Here is a 22,643-nt window from a genome sequence, read left to right as displayed (position 1 = left end):
GAGTGGTAAATAGTTGTCAATGATTGGGATTCTGAATATAATTTTTCACAAATAATAGGCAGGAACAAACCCGGTGTACTCCATGATTCCTGTTCTGTCCGACACCAAAACACTTGAATGCGACAAGCTCGTAATCATGACTTCAGAAGTGGGAAGTTGTAAGCAGGGAGGCACAACAATCAGCATAATATGACATGTTATCAGATTAATTAAAATTAATTTGTTTTAAATTAAACTGAATATGGAGCACGACTCCCTGGATGTCTCACTTGAAAGCGTCCAAGAAGCAATGTAATATTTTGCACAACAGGCACATAAAAAAAAAAAAAAAAAGAATTTAAAAAAAAATATTATTTTTAAAAAAAGTATTCATCCCTTGTTTTCTTGGAAAATGTTAATTAGAATTTAATAAAATGGAATGACAACAATTCTAAGTATGAAACATAACTGTCAGTCCACACCATAGATGAATATGAATGATTTAACAGTATGTTTAAGTCCTTTCAAAATTGATATTAGATGAATAATTTATCAGAATAATACAACATTCCAAACAAGTCTAACTGTTATCTGGCCACAGCTCATTAGAGACAGGTCCGAAAATCACTCTGCAGCAGTGGACTCAGGACCCCCAAAGAGTATTTTATTCACAATTCCAGAAGAGAAAGGCAGTCAGGAAAAGAGAGAGAGAGGAACAGAGGCTGTTTTTGACAAAGGCCACACTGAATGTCCTGAATCTGTCTAGCTGGCCCAGGCTGTGGATAGCGGCACTCTGCATTATTGATGTACTGAGCTGGGAGAGCTACATTATCTGTGCTCTTGTAATTAGCTGGTCTGCAGTGTCCTGATTCTGCTGTCTTTGTGTCAAGCTTGGTATCTTGGCCGTGTGCCCTAATGGTAAACTGGAGCCAGTTGTGTTGTGTATAGTTAACAGTCAGAGTCAGGTAAGGTGATCTGTTACAGATCACCTGATAAGGGCTGAATTGAACAGGATCTGACTTGTTTAGTGAAGCCTTTCAGGTCACTGTTAATTTCCAAATTGGACTCTTATTCACTGTAAAAGAAAAAAAAATATTGTTAGTTTTCAGTAAAAAATATCTAAACATTGTTATAACAATACAGTATAAAACTGTAAAATAATAAGACTTGCATCTGAACATTTTTAGAACAACATAAATAAATAAAGAATGCATTTACATTTACAGTATCTTCTTAAGAAAAAAAACCCTTCAAAAATGAATTCATTCAATAATATACATTCTCTGAAAACAAGTTCCTCAATTAAAGGGTTAGTTCACCTAACAATGAAAATTCTTTCATTAATTACTCACTCACAGTTTCACACCCGTTCATCTTCCGAACACAAATTAAGATACTTCTGATGAAATCCAAAAGCTGTCTGATCCCCCCATAAACAAAAAACAAAAAAACACTTTCAAGGCCCAGAAAGGTAGGAAAGACAATGAGTGTGTTTACATGCACGCCAGTAAGCTGACAATGCAAGTAAACCACGTTTACATGACTTAATTAATAAACCCTAATATAGGGTTATTTCCTATATTTTTGTATTCCAAATTGATAATGTCCGTTGTTTTACGCAGCGTTTTGACTACTTCTGCTGCATGAGAAGATAACACATCTTTACAATTTTCTGGGTCTTAAAAGAGTCTGGACGCGTTTAAATGTGCGTTTTTGTCACCTATCACACATGCGCACTTCAATAAGCCGACAGAAAGCAGGTTAATAAGTTTACATGCAGCACGAAATCGGAGTAAGTGGCAAAAAAACTAACAAAAAGAATGACTATATTCAACAATTTCTTCAGGCTTGTGTCAGTCTCCTACACTGTTTATGTAGTAAACACAGTGCAGCACTTCTGAGTTACATCAGAGCTATGCCAGAACGCCGGCTTACCATTGGCCGATGCTGTGGGCGTGAGCACCACAACGCATGTGCGTGATGCTGACGCAGGAGCTGGCAAACGTAAACGGTGTATAGGACAATGACACAGACAAGAAGAAATTGTTAAATAAAGCTGTTACTTTTGTTTGTTTTTTGCGCACAAAGTATTCTCGTCGCTTCATAAAATTAAGGTTGAACCACTGGAGACACATGGACTATTTTAAGAATATTTTTAATACCTTTCTGGGCCTTGAAAGTGGTAATTAAATTGCAGTCTATGGAGAGGTCAGAAAGCTCTCAGATTTCATCAAAAATATGTTATTTGTGAACGAAGGCCTAAGGGGTTTGGAACAATGAGTAATTAATGACAGAATTTTAATTTTTTACCACTTAAATGCTTCTTGTTTGGGGCTGTTTATGTATTCTGCAAGAAAACATGACAAAAATACTGAGTACGAAAAAGAATTCATGAGCTGGAAAATCTCGTATTCTTCCAATTTAATTCTTTTCAAATAGTATAATTTTTTCAGAAAATGTATATAACATAACTTTACAAGATGAATGCAAAGACATTGGCCCAAAATCAAAGCAATCACAAATGTTTCCATTGGATTCAAAGTGTATACTTGAGAGGAAAATGTCCCAGTCGTATATATTTCTGGTGCAGTAATTTTCAGAAGGCTGTTACTGTAAGTCACTCATCAGTGTTTATAATAACTGTAGGTTCACACACTATTAGAACATGTCAACTTTCTCCAAAAAAAGGGAGGCTTGAACTACCATAATCCCACAAACGGAGGAGTAAAAGGTGACAAATGTACTCTAGATTTCAAGAGCTTATACTGTAAGAAAGTACATAGAAATTGCCCCTGAGTTACAGAGTCAACATTTTACTCTTGAAAGCTGTTAACTTGCTGTAAATATTCTAACTTTACTGTCAGTTCTGATTTATTTAGAATAGTTACCATGTTCCTGCTTGAGACAAAATTTTGGCTAGAATTAAAAATTACAGACAAGTAACAGTTGTGGCCATTTATGGCTGCAAATTGATATGGCTTTGTTATAAGAGTTAGTCATGATAATGAAAACCCAAATCATTTTCTGTGGAAATTTCAATATTAGGTTACTCACGTGGGTTGTTGACATGGCATTTTCACTGTCATGCAAGATACAAATGTATATATGTAATTAGTATTGTCAAAACTGCACATTACATAAAAACTGGTTGCTGGCTGTTTTTTTTATTTTAATTATTTTAAAATTTTAATACATTTTTTATTTATATTTTTTAGCCAAATCTCAAAATTGTTCTGTAGTGTGACCTACAAATGTCAATAAATACCTCATGCAGTCTATTTTAGTAAATTACAATATTTTTTTTTTCATCCATATATTTCTGTATCAAGAAACTTGATACATTTTGTCACTGAAAACCACACCACCCGCTGTGACACCATATCCTGATTTAAATCGCAATTCCACTGACAAGTTTAATTAGTTAAAGGACCCCATTCAAGGTCATGTTACTGTGAAGCCCATGACATGTGCACATATGGTAAGATTTTGTCTCAGATTTGTTCAAATATTGAATGTTTTTGGAACCACTATTAAAGTGTTACTTCCTGTTGTCCTTTGGTGCGACATCCCTATATTGGTAATTCTTTCTGTGTCACACCATGGACACATTTCAGTAAAACTGTTCAAAAACCTGTGAAAGAATTGACAAAGTTAGTGGCCCCTTGTATTCTCAAACATCAGACTTCACACTACGTAACAATATGCATTTTTAGTAATGGACTTTAGTAATGTTGGACACTTACTCAAGTAGATTGACCACTAGAAAAGAAAAATCCAACCCAGCACACACACACACACACACACACACACACACACACACACACACACACACACACACACACACACACACACACACACACAGACACAAACACACACACACACACACACACACACACACACACACACACACACACACACACACACACACACACACACACACACACACACACACACAGTGTCAGTAAAACAAAAATGCAGATCAAAAAGTACCTGTGAGCATGCTTTAAGTGTTTACTGTAACTTTGTGAGCGTAACAAGTGATGAGCAGACCCAGAAACTCCAGCCTCCTACAGAATCAGTACATGCCATTTATTTTAAGAACCGATGAACAGCGAGCCTAAACCACAGGTGGGCAAAATTAGAACTCTAGATGTTAAAGAGCATTGTGACATAGTTCATTGACAGACATATCACTTTACAAATTAATAAGACAGAAGTTTTAATCTGAAAGAATGCCTGGGGGTGGGGCGGCGATGCCGTACATCAACGCGGTTTGGAAACACTTGCTTCTTTTCATTCACTGGTAAAAACGTGACTACATGAAAGATTTTATAAGATAAAGAAATACCAAACAGTGACTATTCTGATCATTACCGTTAGCTTTGAAAAATATTCATACTCCCACACTGTATTTTTTTTGTTGGTTTAACTTAAAAAAGTAAGTAACCTGGTTGCCTTCAAATTTTGAGTTTATTGAAAATAAAAATTTGAGTTGATACAATAAAGGAAATGTGTTTAATAAATAGAACCTCAAAATATCATTGTATCTGAACCACATAAAAAAAATGATAAATCATTAAAATAGCACTATTTGGCATGTTTCACTGTGTCATCAGAAATAAAAAACACAATTACCCGATATGCTAACAAAATCTTTTAATAATATTTTAATAAAGGTTGTCGAATCGCAAAAAAAAAATCATTGTATTAACTCAAATTTTTGATTTCAATGAACTCAAAATTTTAAGGCAACCAGGTAACTTTTTTTAAAATATTTTTTTTTTTACAGTGCATGTAGTAGTATGGTGAAAGGTCTACAGTTTGTTTTTGTTTGTACACCATGTTTGTAGATTTAAAAAATATAGATGATGAAATGGATAAACAATAAGCCAAAGAGACTACTGAAAAACAACTGCAAGTCTAAAACGTTCCCCAAACAAATGTTTATGACAAAAAAGTGAAGATGGCATGTTGAAAAATGACTCAAATACAAAAATGAAAGCAGCCTGTGAATAATCTCGTTATGTAAATGTTTTTGTATTTGACTCTTCAGTTTCAAATGCACTTCATATTTTTATTTTCCCTCTGAATAATAACAAATAAGAATCCGAGAATGCACTGGGATAAGATCAGTGGGAAAAAAAGAAGAAACAAGCGGATATGATAGACATGTTGATTATAAATAAATAAATAAACATCTTAATACTGGTATGTTTTGGTAAATAGTTTAGTGCAATAAAAAGTATTGTAAGGATTTGTTTGTGCTATGTATTATGTGTATTGGAGTATCATGCTATTAGCTTAGCAAAACATGCTAATGTCAAACTCCAAAAAACATGAATTGCATTTTAAATCTCTTACTTATGAAGTTTTATGACAGTTAACAGTTTAAGCTGTCACATGATTACACATTGTCAATTAGTAAGCGTAATCAGTGTAAATTTTGTGTAGTCTAACTAAATGTGTAACAGTTCAATGGTGGTTTAGAAAGTGCATGACGAAAGAGATAGGCCCTGTCCTAAATGGCACACTTCATGTCCACTTTCGGTCTTGTGGACTTGTCCGTCACGTGTCCGTCCACGAGAACACAGGGTGTCCCATTCGCGAGCTGTTATTCGCCCTCGTTGGGCACTTCTGCCGAGCCCGCACTGGCGCGCGGGTTACGCAGCGGACTTCTTCCCGGCAGTGAAAGCGGCATTACGTCGTGAAAGTGCAGACTCAGAGGAAGACCGTGAGGGTTTAGGGTGCCATGTGGGACAGGACCTTAGTGATAACAACAGTCTTTAATCCAATAGCAAACACAGACAAGGAAGACACTGTTCGCATGAACAATAACTGACGAAGAACTGAACAGAACAGGGAGTATAAATACACAAGTTTAATGAGGACACTAAATGGAGACAGAACTGAACTAAATTGGTTAAGGAGATTCCCCCTTCCATATGTAAAGCGCTTTGAGTGTCTAGAATTATTACAAATTATTATTATTATTATTATTATTATTATTATTAAATTGAACATACATATGCCAAAATGACACTAAAGTCCTGCTAAGGCAAGTCATTTGGCTCGGCAGCCATCTTTGAAACACCTCTTGCGTAGCTACTGTCTCCATAGCCCCTTTCACACTGCGATTCCGGCAAATACACGGATAATGCGACCCGGCATTTATTCCCGGGCCGCAAGATTTAGTCCATTGTCACTGCCAGCGAAATACCGTAATATGAGCGCTTTCACACACAACCCGTAACGGTCCCGGAACAAGTTGACATGTGACATCCTGATGTGACGTATAATGGCGAGCGATCTCAGCTTCAGCGCGGATAGTAAGGAGCTCCGTGGTCTCGACTTGTGTCCAGTTTGCACACATTTCTGCTTGTTTAATTTTAGTTTCTTTTGTATACGAACACTCTCTGTGTTTAAAACACAGACTAGCTCTTCTGGCACTGCGGGGTTGTATTATTGAAAAAACAAGCTCTAGGAGTCGCACGATAACTACGTAGACGTTGCGGCATTAGTTTTGGCTTTTGTTCACACAGCGCTCATCCCGGGTCGAATCCCGCAATGTTACTAGATCCCCGACCCGGGTTCAATTCGGTAATCAATTCCGGGACGTGGTTGCTTTCACACAGAAGGCGACCCGGCAATGTTCCGGGAATATTGCGGGTCCGACGTGCAGTGTGAAAGGGGCTTATGAAAGGGGGACATCAAATTCTCCAAAGCTGCTCACCAAGCTTATGATTAAATTTCATATTTTAAATTGCCAATGAAATCTGATAACAGTCTCCATAAATTTTGTTTCTAAACACTCAAATAATGTAACAACTTTAATCTTTTTTCAGGCTGGAGCAGCCAGTGTGCATTTGCAATCATCAGAACACTGTTTTTATTGCTTCTAACTGCAGCTGCAGCGATGCAATTACTTTACTAATTAGCCATTGGCTCTCTTAATTTAGAAGGTGGGACTTATTCCATGTTGCCATTAATAGTACAATAAGTGCATCGTCTTTGATGACAGGCTCTATACACTTATAAAGGGAACTTAAAGGGGGGGTGAAATGCTGTTTCATGCATACTGATCTTTTTACACTGTTAAAGACTTGGAATCCCATACTAAACATAGACAAAGTTTCAAAAGTTAAGGTGGACGTTTGATGGGAGTATTTCTTTGTCAAAAATACTACTTCCGGTTAGTCATAAGTTTCGGCAAGTTTTTTGAGATCATGCGTCCCCATTGACGTTAGTGGGGGCGGAATTTCCTTGTATGGGCCTTACGGACAATTCTACCGGAAGCGCGTGAGAGAGAGCGAGGGAGAGAGCGAAAGCAACAGGCTATGCCCATCAAAACGCTGGTTTGTAGGATGCTGGACAGGTGACAATTACACATAGCACATAACAATGTCACCAAAAAAGTGGGTTTTTGGTTGCCAGACCAAGACAGTCCTGCACAGATTCGCCAAAAACCCCGCGTTAAGGCAACAGTGGATGTAATTTGCTTTTCCGGATCAGCAACTGAGTTGGGCGAATGTTTATATCTGTTCGCTGCATTTCGGTGCCGACTGTTTCATAAACAAGGCCCAGCTTGACGCCGGCTTTTCCAATCGCCTAATGCTGAAGGATGGAGCAGTCCCAACGATAAAGGTCCTAACGTTAGAACCGCAGGCTGTGAGTAAGAGTGCTTCAAATGTCTGTGTCTTTGCCTATGCTCATCAAGTAGCCCAAACATGATCACGTATAGTTAATTGATCAATGGAGCATGCGATGTGTAGTGCGTGTACATTTGTTTAGCTGGCCACTATATGTGTAACTTTATGTTTGTGTATTGTAAAAGCACTCCAAACAACAATACACAAAGGGGGGAAATATGTTGAACTAAATAAGCGCGCTTCTTCATTCAAATGCGCTACTATTCCGTGTCTATCTATGTAAACACTAGCCTGCGGTGCAAAACCAGTCCGCTTACTAACGTTACAATTGTCTACACAAACCACGCGTAAACACACACACACGTGCACAACTGCACTTCCCACATGTACACCTTCAAAGACAAAAATACGACGATATAATTCAAGTATAAATATGTAAATAACACAAGCCGCTAAGCATATTATATAGTTAGTGTATAACTTGTAACTTACCACATACAGACGTCCTGCTCTAGTCGTTTTTGCTGCTGCTCCTGTTCAACTGCAACCTCTGGGTCTGATTCCGGATCATAGATGTATGGCTGTATCTGATTAAAAGCCATATTTTTTTTTTGAATAAAGTTTTTTTTACCGCTGTTAGGGATGACGCTCGACTCAACACACAGCACGCTGCTGCACACGTCATTATTTAGCTCCGCTCACACGACACGCCCCCACCCGCTCGGCTTTTTTCGGAAAGACTCGGAACAGCGCATCTTTCTTATATAATTATTAAAAAAATAAAGACTTTTCGGAGATATGCAGGATGCAATGCTACTCTATAGGTACTCAAGATTGACATGACACTGACTGAAACTGAGTGTTTCACCCCCCCTTTAACTATAAATCTTCTAAGAAGGCTTTCCACAAAAATTAGGGGTGAGTTTATGGGAATTTTTGACCATTCTTCTAGAAACGCATTTGTGAGGTCAGGCACAGGCGCCTGGCGTTCGCAGTCTCTGCTCTAATTCATCCCAAAGGTGTTCTTTCTCTGAAATACTGATTATTGGCTCTGCAACCTCAGTAAAAAGGATAGACCTGTCCTTTGAAATTGATGAGGTTTATGTTAAGCCTTCTTCACCAGTCCGTAATCTCGTGTCTTGTTTGTCTCATCGCTGCCTTTTGTCTCCCACATTTCTTCTGTTGTTGAAAATTATTTTTTCCATCCTCGTAATATTGTATGTCTTCGATCTTCCCTTACTCAGGCTGATGCTGAAATCTTAATTCATGCATTAAAGGGTTAGTTCACCCAAAAATGAAAATTATTTCATTAATTACTCACCCTCATGTAATTGGACACCCGTAACACCTTCATTCATCTTCGGAACACAAATGAAGATATTTTTGTTGGAAGCTGATGTTAAATGGACTGCATTTATATAGCGCTTTTAACAGACCCCACGGCCATCCAAAGTGCTTTACATATTGCCTCGCATTCACCCATTCATACACCAACGGCGATGTCACCCATGTAAGGCGCCATGCAGCTCGTCAGGGGGTTAGGTGTCTTGCTCATGGACACTTTGACACTTGGTCAGATAGAACCGGGGATTGAACCACCAACCTTTCGGTCTGTAGACTACCTACATGAACCACTGAGCCACTGCCGCTCTGATGGCTGGGAAAGGCTTCAAAAAGGCCTCCATTGGCATTCAGTACATTTCCACTCACAAGACCCATAAAAGGCACTAAAGACGACATTACAAAGTCCATCTCACTACAGGGGCTGTACAATAATTCTACAATGCGCCTAAAATAGTTATTGTGCGCACAAAAATCAAAATAACGACTTTATCCACTAAGTTATTGACGTGAACTCGACGCATGCGCGATAATATGACGCAGCTCCAGCGTTCGAATACATGACCCAGAAGAGGAGGAGTGCTGCTATCGCGTGAGTTCCAGGTGAGTTCACGTCCGAGACCTACACGGAAGACAATATCTTGGCGGATAAAGTCATTATTTTGATTTTTTTTGCGCACAAAAACTATTCTTGTCACTTGGTAAAATTATTGTACAGCCACTGTAGTGAGATGGACTTTGTATCGATGTGTTTAGTGCCTTTATGGGTCTTGTGAGTGGAAATGTTCTGAATGCCAATGGAGGCCTTTCTGAAGCCTTTCTCAGCCATCAGCTTTCAACAAAAATATCTTCATTTGTGTTCCGAAGATGAACGAAGGTGTTACGGGTGTCCAACAACATGAGGGTGGACTTTTTTTGGGTGAACTAACCCTTTAATCACATCCCATCTGGATTATTGCAATGCTCTATTTCTTGGTCTTCCTAAAAAAAAAAAAAAGAGGCCTCCACCTGGCGCAATGCTCACATAACTCCTCTACAGCGGGATCTTCACTGGCTAGCTGTGGCCTCACATATTCACTTTAAGACATTACTTGTAACATTTAAGGCATTCAATTGTCTTGCATCTCCATATCTGTCTGACTTACTCCACCAGTATACTCTCCTGCTCGGTCCCTCAGATCATCTGAGCTTGGTCTTTTGTCCACTCCTCGTTTCCGGTAGTCCACTGGGTTGTAGGTCATTTAGTGTCAATGCTTCTAAATTATGCTATTCACTTCCCCCACCATTACGTAATATTTAATCTCTGTCTACCTTCAAGACCCAGCTAAACACATACCTATTTAATTTGTATTTTGAATAATGTGGCTATATAAGACCTGTGCTTGAATTGTGTATGTGGGTGTGTTAATGTACTACTGTGTATCTGGATAAATGTACTGTCCAACACTATGTAGAGCAGCTTTGAGCTATGGAAAGGCGCAACAAGGCGTCTTCTATTCTTCTATTGGGTTGAGGTCAGAACTCTGTGCAGGCCAGTCAATGTGTTCCTCCACACCAAACTCGCTCATCCATGTCTTTATGGACCTTCCTTTGTTGCTGTTTCCCCCAATTGCTTTCACTTTGTTATAATACCACTAACAGTTGATGTGGAATATTTAATAGTAAGGAAATTTCATGCATAGACTTATTGCACAAATGGCAACCTATCACGGTACCACGCTTGAATTCATTGAGCTCCTGAGAGTGACCAATTCTTTTACAAATGTTTGTAGAAGCGTTTGCGTGCCTAGATTTGATACATCTGTGGCTATAGAATTTAATTCAATTATTTAGAGGGGTGTCCCAATATTCTTGGCAAAATAGTCTATATTGCACAATACCCTATAAATTACCAGAAACATTTTCCATTTCCTGACTGCACTATAATGTGAATTTATTAGAGAATGAGCATCTGTATTAGGTTGCGTTATGGTAATGAGGCAGGCATGTACCCTGTGGCTCCTCGACATAAAACCACCGGCACATTTACACCCACTCCAATGAAACCAACAGTGATTTCTCATCCACACTCTACTACTGTATCATATTGTGACATTAAACCTGAGACGTAGGAGTGTGTATCTGTGATGAAGAGTGTGCGATGATCTTTAACAGGTGACATGGATTTAAAATGCAACATTTTTGTAATATTAATGTTTTGAAATTATAGATCTAGAACATTGGGACTTTTTTTTACTGTTGGTATTAGTTGACCTTGTTTCTTTTACTTTGTTTTTTTCTTAAAACTTTATATATACATTTGTGAGGTCAGGCACCGATGTTTGATGAGAAGGCCTGGCTCGCAGTCTCCGCTCTAATTCATCCCAAAGGTGTTCTGTTGGTCAAGTTCCTCCACACAAAACTCACTCATCCATGTCTTTATGGACCTCGCGTTGTGCACTGGTGCCCAATGCCACAAATTTGGGAGCATGAAATTGTCCAAAATGTCTTGGTATGCTGAAGCATTTAGAGTTTCTTTCACTGGAACTAAGGGGCCAGAATAACCCCACACCATAATCCCCCTCCACCAAACTTCATACTTGGCACAATGCAGTTGTTCTCCTAGCATCCACCAAACCCAAACACGTCCATCAGATTGCCAGACAGAGAAGTGTGATTCGTCACTCCAGAGAAGACGTCTCCAATGCTCCACACTGCATGAAAAGTGGGATTTTCGTCAGTAAGCGGCACTGTAGATTGTCGTGGAAGATCAGGTTTACGACTGTACACGGCAGTTTGCAGGCGACACCGAAAACTGCCGTGAATTGTCAGAAATTGACGTGGGCCTTGCTTGGCAGTTGTCCCCCCCAAGACCCCCCTTCCCTTAACTCCAGGGGAGGCTTTAACATGTAAATGAACATGCTGTGAGCTATACAAATGGAAATCAGGGTAGCAGGAGTTTTAACCCATGTGACATTTTTCTAAAAGGTATTAACTTCCTTCTAAAAAAAATCTCTTAGATAGATCAGGCTCAGTATAGCCTAATTGTAAAATCTTAAACTTAAGCTTGAATTTATATATTTGATGAAAGTATTCTAGATTATTTATTGTGTGTCATTTGCAATCAGTCCCCGTGAATTCAGTGCGACTCGCAATTTTGTCCAATCACCGCAACTTTTACCAATCATTGCGGTCTCCTTTATATATCATATATCATTGCCTGTCAAAATTAACGTGTCAAAATTAACAAAATTAAATTAATTTTAAGGGCACTACATATATATATATATATATATATATATATACATACATATATATATATATATATATATATATATATATATATATATACATATACATATATACATATACATATATATATACACATATATATATATATATATATATATATATATATATATATATATATATATATATATATATATATATATATATATATATATATATATATATATATATATATATATATATATACACGTATTATACATTGACATTAACTTTTTTGCTCACCGGCCACCGTGGCTAGTGGTTTTCCAAAGTTACTAGCCACTCAGCATTTTCACTGGCCACAATTTTGCTGTTTGGAAATTACATTGTATATGTTTAAAGTTGACTTTGGCATATATAAATTACTTGATTTTGAATCATTTTACTTTATTTAGAAGATTTAAAACCCTTTCAAACTTTCAAATGCAGAATGACCCCCCAAATCTTGTATATCAGCTGGGATGTGCAGGTGGGCAAGGGGTGGGCAATATAATAGATTATAATAGAATATAATAGGCTAATATGAGAAAGGTAATATGACAGGCTTTGAGTTATTTTAGTTAGGATATATATATATATATATCTTTTAAAAAATACCCTAAGCAAATTACAAAAACAATAGTTATTAAAAATAAAATAAAAATTCCGATACTAATACGACACAATGTAATTTATTGAATGTAATTGTCATTGGATACGACTTTCATCGAAAAGAATGTAACAAAATGTGGGCGTGGTCTGTGTTGTGAAATGAAACCACATTAAAAATTCCCTTAAACTGCGTTTGAAACATACAGCAAAGCAGCGACAGAGGAAAACACAGAGCCTGATATTATGCAAACATTTACCAATAATGTGGAAAGCGTTTTAAATCTGTTCAGTGGAAAATCCGCTGTGACGAATCTGTCCTCGTCTAACATCTGCTGTAAATCCAGGTAAAACTAGCTGCGTGCACGCGACCGTCCCCAGATAACATGATCCCCAGTTGATCCGTAACACCGGCGGGAATAAACAGCTGAATGCAATCAGTGGGCTATCTCGTCAGCTTGCTCAGTTTGCTGCCGATTTTAACGAGCAGTTAACTTTAGTAATCTCCAGGTTGCTGTCCATAGATGATAGGTTGCTTGCTTTGGAGTCGAAAAACTGTGTGGAAGATACTAACTTTAAGAAGAGAAGACCAGTCCTAAGATTGCGGTAAGACTGTTATCTAAGCTAAAGTAACCTAAAGCAAAGCTTTTTAAGTAGCACAAGCTGAAATTAGCCTTGTAAAAGAACAAATGTAAGTTGCTTTATAAAAGTGTTTTCTTTTTCTGGTCATTTTACAGGAAGCAGTACGCCGTCTTCACAACTTCGTCACAACACTCATTTAATTGTTTTCCAGCTGCATGTAAGACATAGAGACAGTACGCAGGAGCTTCAGGTACAAACATCCAGTTCTTGCATCGCAAGCAGAAGCTGTGAAGAGTTCAGCTCGGAGTCGATTGAGAAGAAAGAGGGTAAGATTTATTAGATTAGATCCGTTTTTGGTCAGTGTGGCTATTTTTCAGGTGCATTTTACGCAGTACATCGCGCAATACTGATTGTCTTTATTGTTTGTTTTTACAGCTGTTACAAGCAAGAAAGAGTGTGTTAGCTGAGGATGAGGTGGGCCTTTGGAAGTGCGCTACCATAGACCTGATGTCTGATGAGGAAGACGGCATCGTTCGCGCGGTGTCTGGATGGACTGTTCGACCAGCCAGGAGCTCGCCGAGCTGTGCCACGCTGCAATCGAGATTAGAGGCGATTCCAAAGAACAGGGCAACGCACGACAGACGTCTAAAAAATTGACTTAAAACAGACAGAATGGCGCTAGTTACCTACAGCTCTGAAGCGGAAAACAGAGACTTCATGGTGCTGTAGGATTTTGGGCTTCTCTTGAGCTTCCTATTGTTGTGTGGGCAGATCTCACACGTTTTGCATTTGGTTGTGTGTTTGTTCTAATAAAGCTCTTTCTTTGAATAAACTGCACGTCCCTGGCATATTTTCCTTTCCTCAATAAATGAATGTCCTTGATGGTTATAATAGCGTAATCCATAGGATAACACTGACATGAATATAAAACATAATAGCATATCACATGAATATGAATATATACAATTAAAAAATATGCAAATCATAATTTTATATATATATATATTTGTGTAAAATTATTATAATTTGGGGGTTTAAATTTATTAATTTATTACCCAGGTTGACCAATAGTAACAGATCTGCCAACCAATCACGAGTGATATTTCTTGTTTCAATGTAGTAGTTTCAACCAATACTGAGTGAGGAAATTCAAGCCATTCCGGCAAGGCACCACCCAGAGCTGCTATTCATATGCTAATTAGAGCCATTAGCGCCGGCGCCAGCATGTCTCCGCAAGCTCCACATACGTCATGGTTCGTTTCCGTCAATATGTGGCACAGACGAACGCGACGTTCACAGGCTGTAAACTGACGTTAATTGTCGAAAATCAGGGAGATTTCCGGCCGTTTACGGGGACGAAAATCCCACTTTTCATGCAGTGCCAGTGGTGGTGTGTTTTACCCCACTGCATCCGACACATTGCATTACAATTTGTAATGTGAGGCTTGGATTCAGCTGCTCTGCCGTATAAACCTATTCCACGAAGCTCTCTACGCACTGTTCTTGAGCTAATCTGAAGGCCACATAAAGTTAGGAGGTGTGTTGCTATTGGCTCTGCATAAAGTTGCAAAGATTTAATGTTGTTCCCAGTTGTTGCACAGGTGGAAACCTATCACGGTACCACGCTTAAATTCACTGAGCACCTGAGAGAGACCCATTCTTTCACAAATGTTTGTAGAAGAATTAAATTATTTAGAAAGGGGTCCCAATAATTTTGGCAATATGGTGTAGTTCTAATTGGCTGGTTCTTTGGCGTTAAAAGTGTTTGTAATTCTATATCTCCCAATATGTCTTAGTAAGATGATATTTAAATGCTGTGTTTATTATCAAATGATGTATGATTAATATAATATAATTAATATAATATAATATAATATAATATAATATAATATAATATAATATAATATAATATAATATAATATAATATAATATAATATATGATATGATATGATATGATATGATATGATATGATATGATATTATATGATATTATATTATATTATATTATATTATATTATATTATATTATATTATATTATATTATATTATATTATAAAAATTATTCTAACCTTTACTTTAAAAAAAATCAATTTTTTGCTGTATAATCAAAGATTGTACAGCAAATTTCAGGACACGTGTGCATGACCTGAAGGGGGACACATTTGTTTTACCATTTACTTGAAAGTACAAAACTGTCAAACAGATGTCAGAAGATATGTAATAGGTTGTGTACAATGTTTTCAGCAACAACAACAAAAAATTATTATGTTGATAGTCTAGAGGCCTTATGAAATGTGTATATCTAATATGATACAATAGGGTTAAATAAACCACAATCAGAAAGGTCAGACAAGATACACATAAACAAAAACACCTAATATTAGCACTCTCTCTCCCTTTCTCTTTCTTATTCCCCTTCAGCTCAGGTTTCTGGGAAGCAGCTTTGGCTGTGGGAGAAGCTTCCAGCCAATCACATGACTGTGCTGTGGAGGGATCTCCTGATGATCACGTGGCCTTAGTGCTGATTCATGGTGCCATCGTTTCACTCTGTTGAGGAGCAAAATCAGGGAAAGACAAAGGAACTGGATAGAGGGCTTTTTTGTGAAATTAAGTGGCATTTAAAGATTGATCTTTTTCAGTTTCCTTTTTACTTCACCAAATACATTTTTAGTTCTGGGAATTACACTTGGCTGGTCCGCATGTTAAATAATTGAGGTGTGTGTGCGTGCATGTGTGTTATCACCGTGAGGAGTCAAGATGGGTGACAGACAGAGCACCTCTTGTGTGGGCGTACTGAACGCGAGGGGCTCGGCTCGCTGAACAGGGGGCTTTTCTCTTGCTCTTTACACCTTTGCACTGAGAAACGGGGCAGACATTAAAAAATCCCTCTCATGTACAATAAACCAGCTGTGGGCTGTTTCTGGTTAAAAGTTGTATTCTTTGTAATATTCGCAGAATGTCATACTGTACTGTAAGAGGGTGATTCCTCAGTTAGAGCCACTTGATATCATGACAAATGAAACTTCTCCTAATTATGTGTCATCCGGGACATTTGTCTAAAAATCATTGTTTACCCTGGAAGAGATGCGCTCTATGCTATTTTCACATCTAAGATAAACAGTAATATTTCCAAAAAGAGATGATACAGTATTGGGGACAGTTACCATGGGAACAAAATGAAAAATAAAATAAAAAATACACTTGTACACATAATACCAAACTTGTATTGAAGAAATTAACAAATTTCCTGCTTTAAATTAATAATAAATAATATTAAACTAATAATAATAATAATAATAATAATAATAATAATAATAATAATAATAACATAGAAATTAGGAAATTAAAAAGAAATTAGAAAAACAGTTTGCACAAAATACCACATTCATTGAAAGGATGATTTATTAATTATTATGGAAAATGTGCAAAGTCAATATATACAATGGATATATTTGGAAATATATAAGTTAATGCACATGTGCACTTAATACCAAACTTATGAAAATGCACAAAACACAACATTTCCTGATTTATTATATAAAATAAAAGCTATAGAATTCCTTAAAATAATAATAATAATAATAATAATAATAATAATAATAATAATAATAATAATTATTATTATTATTATTATTATTATTATTATTATTTTACAATAAAAAAGATGATTTTGCAATGTTTTTTTAATCATTAGTAGATAAGGGTGTGTGTGTGTGTGTGTGTGTGTGTGTGTGTGTGTGTGTGTGTGTGTGTGTGTGTGTGTGTGTGTGTGTGTGTGTGTGTGTGTGTGTGTGTGTGTGTGTGTGTGTGTGTGTGTGTGTGTGTGTGTGTCTGTGTGTGTGTGTGTGTGTGTGTGTGTGTGTGTGTGTGTGTGTGTGTGTGTGTGTGTGTGTGTCTGTGTGTGTGTGTCTGTGTGTCTGTGTGTCTGTGTGTGTGTGTGTGTGTGTGTGTGCTCCAAAGTAAAAAGTACAGTCAAAGTGTCATTAATCAGTTTTTGGGAATTTGATATTTATCAGCATAATCTGGATTCAGTATTCCTTTCACTTTCTTTTTCGAGCACTTTTTCTTTCTCTTTCTGTTGCTTTCTCAATACAGAACCACACAGGCAGACTGGTTGTTTGTTTGCATATAGTATGGAAAGTTTCTATTTCTCATAACCGAATGTATTGCATTCAAATTCACACTATACAGTCCAGTCAGAGCCTGACAAACAATGCTATTATCAATCATTATATAAACAGTATGCAGGCAAATGTAAGCAATAAAACGCTATCTGTGTTTTCAGCACATCCTCCTAGATAAGGGTGTGTGTGTGTGTGTGTGTGTGTGTGTGTGTGTGTGTGTGTGTGTGTGTGTGTGTGTGTGTGTGTGTGTGTGTGTGTGTGTGTGTGTGTGTGTGTGTGTGTGTGTGTGTGTGTGTGTGTGTGTGTGTGTGTGTGTGTGTGTGTGTGTGTGTGTGTAGGGGGTTGTAGGTGTCAGAGATAAAAAGGGAAGTCCCTGTCTCTCACTGGTATGTAAAACGTCTCGGTTACGTATGTAACCCTCGTTCCCTGAAGGAGGGAACGGAGACGCCACGTCGGAGTACCGACGAATAGGAATCTCGCTAGCGAGAGCCAATCTACTTCGAGTGTAACTAAACGAGCCAATGCACATTGGCATGCAATGATTGCACCAGCTGCCCATGCCACGCAGAGCGGGTATAAATGAGGCACAGGTGCTTGCATTAAATTAGTCTTTTGCTGAGGAGCCGAGTAGGAGAAATGGCACCCCAGCAGGGTACAGAGGACATGGCGACGGGACGTGGCGTCTCCGTTCCCTCCTTCAGGGAACGAGGGTTACATACGTAACCGAGACGTTCCCATTCAGTCGGTCACTCTCGACGCCACGTCGGAGTACCGACGAATAGGAATCCCTACCAAAGCGCCATGGCCTGTGCCCCCTTCCAGTGCCCTGTGTGAGCCTCCTGAGCTCTCTTACCTGACGAGACGGGGCTCACACAGAGAAGTCCATCACTGCTGTTCTGCATGACCCGCTCAGTGACTATTGGATAACACTGGGAAGCATGCCCTAATGGGGGGCCGCTGCGGAACCACATCATACCAAGGAGAGTTATGTGGACACAGAGCTGAGCCGTAGCCCGCCGCCGTGAGGGGGCCCCATCCCTAAAAGGAGGGCTCTCCCAAGGGAAAGACACGGGCTTCCGAGAGGAGCAACCATGGAAAAATATGTGGGATCCCAGCAGGGTCACTCACATGGCCCAAGCCAATACCGGTTCTCAAGGATTCAGCGGTAGGAGGCCTGATGCCGGACGCTCCGCCACGCCCGGCACCGAGGGCGGTGGAGGACTCACAGAGTTTGCTTCCGGAGAAAGTAAGCGCCAAGGCGCAGCAAGCCGACAGGAGCCGGGCCTCTCAGTGCTTCTACCTGTTTGAGGTGAGAACACAGGAGGAAACCGGCTCCACACGTAAGCTATAGAACCTAACGAACGTGTTGGGTGTCGCCCAGCCCGCAGCTCTACAGATGTCTGGCAGTGAGGCGCCACGTGTCAGCGCCCAGGGGGATGCACCACATCTAGTAGAGTGTGCTCGTACCCTGAGTGGACAGGGCACACCTTGTGCTTGGTAAGCCAAGGTGATGGCATCCACTAACCAGTGGGCCATCCTCTGCTTGGAGACAGCCTTTCCCTTCTGCTGGCCTCCGTGACAGACCAAGAGCTGAACTGAGGTCCTGAAGCTTGAGTTCTGTCCATGTACCTAAGTGGATGGGACAGAGCAAAGCTAGGGCTGGGTCTGCCTCCTCCAGGGGCAGCGCTTGCAGGTTCACCACCTAGTCCCTGAAGGGAGTGGTGGGAACCTTGGGCACATAGCCAGGCCGGGGTCTCAGTACCACGTGGGCGTCACCCGGCCCGAACTCCAGGCACGAATCGTCGACCGAAAATGCCTGCAGGTCCCCTACCCTCTAGATGGAGGCCAATGCAGCCAACAGTAAAGTCTTCATGGACAGAATCTTAAGCTCTGCTGACTGCAAGGGCTCACATGGGGCATTCTGAAGTGCTCGGAGCACCAGAGCAAGATCCCAAGAGGGTATGGAGGGAGGTCGAGGAGGATTTAACCGTCTCGCCCCCTAAGGAACCTGACGACCAGGTCGTGCTTCCCCACCGACTTACCTCTACATGGCAGAAATAGCAGCAACGCAAACTGATGGTGGAGGGCGACAGCCTCCGCTCCAACCCCTGCTGCAGGAAGGAAAGCACTGACGCGATCGAACATCTTCGGGGGTCCTCCCGGCGGAGAGAACACCAATCGACGAACAGGTTCCACTTCAAGGCATAGGCCCGTCTCGTAGACGGTGCTCTAGCTGAAGTGATGGTGTTAACTACCTCTTGAGGTAAGTCACCTAGAACCTCCGCGTCCCGTCCAGGGACCAGACATGAAGTTCCCAGAGGTCTGGACGCGGGTGCCAGAGGGTGCCCCGTCTCTGAGTTAGAAGATCCTTCCTCAGAGGAATCGGCCAAGGAGGGGCTGTCGCGAGGAGCATGAGTTCTGGGAACCAAGTCCGGTGGGGCCAATACGGGGCCACCAACAGGACCTGCTCCTTGTCCTCCCTGACCTTGCACAGTGTCTGTGCAAGTAGGCTCACTGGGGGAAACGCATATTTGCGTAGACCCTGGGGCCAGCTGTGCGCAAGTGCATCCGTGCCGAGTGTGCCCTCGGTCAGCGAATAAAACCACTGGCAGTGGGACGTTTCAGGGGAGGCAAACAGGTCGACCTGTGCCACCCCGAACTGAACCCAGATCAGCCGGACCACCTGGGGGTGGAGCCGCCATTCTCCCGGAAGCGCAGCTCGTGACAGCTCGTCGGCCGCCCGGTTGCGCACCCCAGGGACATGAATGGCCCGAAGCGACCTCAGACACTTCTGACTCCAGAGGAGGAGATGGCGGGCGAGTTGCGACATGCGACGTGAGCGTAGACCACCTTGACGGTTGATGTACGCAACGGTCGCCGTGTTGTCCGTATGGACCAGTACATCTTTGCCCCGTAACCGGCCCTTGAGGCGGCTCAGTGCACGATGTACTGCTAGCAACTCGAGGCAATTGATATGCCACTGCAGGTGCGGGCCCGTCCAAACCCCTGACACTGCATGCCCGTTGTACGTGGCACCCCAGCCCATGGACGAGGCATCCGTGAAGACCACAGCATGCCTGGATACCTGTTCCAACGGCACTCCGGCCCGAAGGAACCCGGGATCTGACCACGGGCTGAAGGTTTTGCGGCAGGACGGAGTGATGCTCACCCGATACGTGCCGCGTGTCCACGCCCATCTCGGGACTCGGCCGTGAAGCCAATGCTGAAGCGGTCTCATATGAAGCAGGCCGAGCGGTGTAACTGCCGCCGCAGCCGCCATATGCCCCAGGAGCCTCTGAAAATGTTTCAGTGGAACCGCCATCCTGCCCTGAAACGTGTTCAGGCAGTTCAGCATCGACTGGACGCGCTCCTTCATGAGACGCGCAGTCCGCTTGACCGAATCCAACTCCATACCGAGAAAAGAGATCCTCTGCACGGGGGCGAGTTACTCTTTTCCCAGTTGACCTGAAGACCCAACTGGCTGAGGTGTCTGAGCACCAAGTCCCTGTGTTCGCACAACTGCTCCCGGGACTGTGCAAGGATGAGCCAGTCGTCGAGATAGTTTAGGATGCGAACGCCCTGTTCTCTCATGGGCACAAGGGCCCCCTCCGTGACCTTCGTAAAGACACGGGGGGACAGGGCCAGCCTGAAGGGTAGGACTTTGTACTGATATGCTCGCCCCTCGAACGCAAAGCGCAGGAACGGCCTGTGTCGGGGGAGAAACGAGACATGAAAGTACGCGTCCTTCAGGTCGATCGCTGCAAACCAATCTTGGGGACGGATGCACTCGAAAATGCGTTTCTGCGTGAGCATCTTGAACGGTAGCTTGTGAAGGCTCCGATTCAGTACTCGCAGGTCCAAGATTGGCCGTAACCCACCGGTTTTCTTGGGTACAATGAAGTACGGGCTGTAGAAGCCTGTCCTCATATCGGCTGGAGGGACCGGCTCTATCGCATCCTTCGCCAGTAGGACTGCGATTTCCGCACGCAGGACACGGACGTCTGCAGCTTTCACCGAAGTGAAGCGGACGTCCGTGAACCTGGGAGGGGGAACGCCGGGCGAACTGAATCGCATAGCCGAGCCTGATGGCCTGAATGAGCCAGCGAGACGGACTGGGGAGCTCTAACCAGGCTCGCAGAGACCGAACAAGCGGGAACATCAGGACCACCGGCGTACCCACCATGGGGCAGCGAGGTGGAATACAGGCACCGGCCTGGGGCGGCTGTCTCGTGGAGGTGGCCCGCGGTGAGGTGTGAATGTGCTGTGCAACACATACCTGATTCCACGGAGGGCAGAGGGTCCGCGAGGAGGCTGTGGTGCATCCCTGCGTCATCCGCTGCTGCCTGCTGGCGAAACAGGAGGAGGATGAGTGTGGTCCGGCGTTTGACCAGCCACAACTCTCCAAGCCCCCTGAGGACCCAGAGATAGAGGAACTGCTTTTTTTTTTTTTTTGAGAGAGAGTTTGGGTACCACTGGTTGTGACCAGCGGCAGAACAGAATTTAGACTCAAAACATTCCCCGGCCCTCTTCCGGGGAAAAGCAGCCCCGCCCATCTCCAGGTCACCCGTCTCAGAGGTGATGTTTCACCGACCGCTTAAACAGCAGTAGAGACGGGTGGCGTCGTCCTCCTGCCGTGAACACAGTAGAGCAGACTGTGTCGAGGGTCCCTTTTTTTTTTTTTTTTTGCAGGGGCGACGTCTTTGGCGACAAGCAGACTGAGGGGCGGCCCATAAGGCGCTCTGAAGCTTGATTTCCTCAGCCCGCTACCGACTGCAAAGAACTGCTGGGCTCAGTTCTCAACAGTGTCGCCGAAATGGCCACCTTGTGAGATGGAAGCATCGTGAAGCGTACTTTGACGACCACTCGCATCTCAGCAAGGCAAGCCAGGGGGCGTTTCTGGACCACAGAGGTGGACATCGTCTGGCCGAGGGCCTGCGCCATGACCTGATCACGGTTAGTCAACGTGCGCAGCTCAACCCCGACTCAGAACTACCCTCGTGCATTAAGAGTGCAGGGCGGAGGTGGTCTGCGTACAGCCACCCCACCAAGGAGGGTAGTGAGGGAGGAAAAACTTATGCAGTGCTGGCCCCTCTGGAGTTCCATACTGCCAAGTTTTAC

The 22,643-nt window shown here is 41.8% G+C and overlaps 1 long non-coding RNA gene across 1 annotated transcript in view; it reads left to right on the top strand.

The window, feature by feature from the left end:
• The window catches only part of LOC137041855 (uncharacterized), a 128,465-nt gene extending 112,196 nt beyond the window's left edge, over nucleotides 1-16,269 (top strand). Inside the window, exon 3 of the long non-coding RNA XR_010898161.1 lies at nucleotides 15,823-16,269. This is a non-coding gene — a long non-coding RNA (uncharacterized lncRNA). The remainder of the gene's footprint in view (nucleotides 1-15,822) is intronic.
• The last annotated feature ends 6,374 nt before the right edge of the window (nucleotides 16,270-22,643 follow it).

This window comes from Pseudorasbora parva, chromosome 15 (assembly GCF_024679245.1).
Source record: "Pseudorasbora parva isolate DD20220531a chromosome 15, ASM2467924v1, whole genome shotgun sequence".
Classification (NCBI taxonomy): Eukaryota; Metazoa; Chordata; class Actinopteri; order Cypriniformes; family Gobionidae; genus Pseudorasbora; species Pseudorasbora parva.
This window is presented reverse-complemented; position numbering and strand designations above follow the sequence as displayed.